Source organism: Hypanus sabinus, chromosome 3, assembly GCF_030144855.1.
Source record: "Hypanus sabinus isolate sHypSab1 chromosome 3, sHypSab1.hap1, whole genome shotgun sequence".
Classification (NCBI taxonomy): Eukaryota; Metazoa; Chordata; class Chondrichthyes; order Myliobatiformes; family Dasyatidae; genus Hypanus; species Hypanus sabinus.
The window spans coordinates 109506405-109508895 of NC_082708.1; the positions used below are offsets into that span (position 1 = coordinate 109506405).

Here is a 2491-nt window from a genome sequence, read left to right on the forward strand (position 1 = left end):
ATATATTTGTCTTTATTTTGAGAATCCATTTGATATGTCTTGAGACCACAATCGTATTTATTGCATACACTCCCAGTCACAAGATGCCACCCACCATCCCTCATCATCTGGGCCATCCCTTCTCATTGCTACCATCAGGAAAAAAGTACAAGAGCTTCGCCATTTTAAGAACCGCTTCTTCCCCTCAGTGATCAGATTGATGAATGGCTGATAAACCCAGGAAGACTACCTCACTCTTCTGCTTTCACACCACTTATTACTTCTGTAATTTGTAATGATATTTTACATCTTGCAATGTACTACTGCCACAAAATGATAAATATTTCGACATAGCTCAGTCTAATAAACCCGATTCTGATTCTGAAAAGTATTTTTATGTATTCTGTTTGTGATAATATTAAAACATACACTCAATGGCCACTTTACTAGGTACACCATTAATGCAAATATCTAATCAGCCAATTATGTGGCAGCAACTCAATACATAAAAGCATGCAGACACGGTCAAGAGGTTCAATTGTTGCTCAGGCCAAACATCATAATGAGGAAGAAATGTGATCGAAGCGACTTTGACTGTAGAATGATTGCTGGTGTCAGATGGGGTGGCTTGAGTATCTCAGAAACTGGTGATCTTGTGGGATTTTCACACACAACAGTCTCTTGAGTTTACAGAGAATCGTCTGAGAAACAAAACACATCCAGTGAGCAGCCTTGTTAATGAATGAGGTCAGAAAATATTATGTGCATTGGTGGTTCAGTGGTAGAATTCTCGCCTGCCAGGCGGGAGGCTCAGGTTTGATTCCTGGCCAATGCAACAGTTACTTTAATGTTAGGACTTTATAAAGCATTGGTGAGGCCTCACTTTGAGGATTGTGAATAGTTTTGATCCCCTTATCCTAGAAAAGACGTGCTGAAACTGGAGAGAGTTCAAAGGACATACACAAAAGTGATTCCAAGTTTCAACAGCTTGTCATATGAAGAGCGTTTGATGGCTCTGGACCTGCATTCACTGTAATTCAGAAAAATGAGGGGTGACCTAATTGAAACTTATCAAATAGTGAAAGGGTTTGACAGAGTGGATGTGGAGAGAATGTTTTCTATGGTGGGAGAGTATATGTCCAGAGGACACAGCCTCAGAATAGAGGGGCATCCTTTTAGAACACAGATGAGGAGGAATTTGTTTAGCCAGGGAGTGGTGAATCTATGGAATTTGTTGCCACAGACAGTTGTGGAGGCCAAGTCTTTACATATATTTAAGGCAGAGGTTGATAGACTCTTGATTGGTCAGGACCTGAAAGAATATGGGGGGGTGGGGTGGAAGGCAGGAGATTAGGGCTGAGACGAAAATTGGATCAACCATGATAAAGTGGCAGAGCAGACTCGATGGGCCCAATGGCCTAATTCTGCATGGAGAATGGCCAGACTGGTTCATGCTGACAAGAAGGCAACAGTAACTTAAACACATTAAAAGCAGAAATGCATCTTCAAACACACAACCTCTCAAACCTTGAAGAGTATGGGTAAAGCAGCAGAAGGGCACGAGCTTACACTCAGTGTCTGATTTATGAGATAGTACCTAACAAAGTGGCCATTGTTTTTGCTCCATAGACAATAGATGTTCCTTTAGGTCATTCGCTCCTTTAAGAATTGCTTCAAGTGAGTAGCTGTTGGCTTGTATTGCAATGATGTTCTGGGTAGAAACTTCTAGAATGTGGCTGAGGGATATAAAACAAATACTGTATATGAATGTCTGCTGGCTCTGCCATCTGTTTCATGAATAAGCTGTTGTTTCAATTACTGACCATCTTTCACTTTCTGCAGTGAATAAGGAAGATACTGACACCACATGATAGCTGAATGAAATTAAGACTCAGTGCTTCAACGGAAGTGTCAAATGTTGAGCGTGGTTACATGTGCTGCTTTTTAACTTACATTCTCATTTGGATGCAGAAGACACCCAGCACAAAAATTCAATTCCTTGTCACCCTCCAACTCAGCTCTCTCACATGCCTATTGACTCTCTGCTTACTCTTTAGTCACTGGACTACACCAAAGAGTAATTTACAGCAGAAAATTAACTGACTAGTACATGTGGGAAGAAACCAGAGCACCTGGCAGAAAACCACCTTTTCATCCTTTTGTTAGGTTACTTTGCTTGAAATCCATTGTCCTGGGCATGTGTATTTACTCTATTCAGTACTTTGGCAAATGAATTTTAAATGAATCTCTACGCATATCCATCTATTAGTTGGTAAGAATATTTAAATTCCCAGGCACTATCATTTCAGAGGTCTTGCCCTGGGCCCAGCACTTAAAGTGCAATTATGAAAAAATTCCTGCAGTGCCTCTACTTCTTTAAGAGTTTGCAGAAATTTGGCCTGACATCTACAATTTTGACAAACTTCTATAGATGTATAGTGGATATAATATCGACTGGCTGCATCACAGCCTGATATGGAAGCACCAATGCTCTTGAACAGAAAATCCCACT

General features: G+C 40.6%; 1 non-coding gene across 1 annotated transcript; it reads left to right on the forward strand.

Moving 5' to 3' along the window:
* Nucleotides 1-743: 743 nt before the first annotated feature.
* Nucleotides 744-814, forward strand: trnag-gcc (transfer RNA glycine (anticodon GCC)). The gene has a single exon. It is a non-coding gene; the product is annotated as a tRNA-Gly (tRNA).
* Nucleotides 815-2491: the final 1677 nt, after the last annotated feature.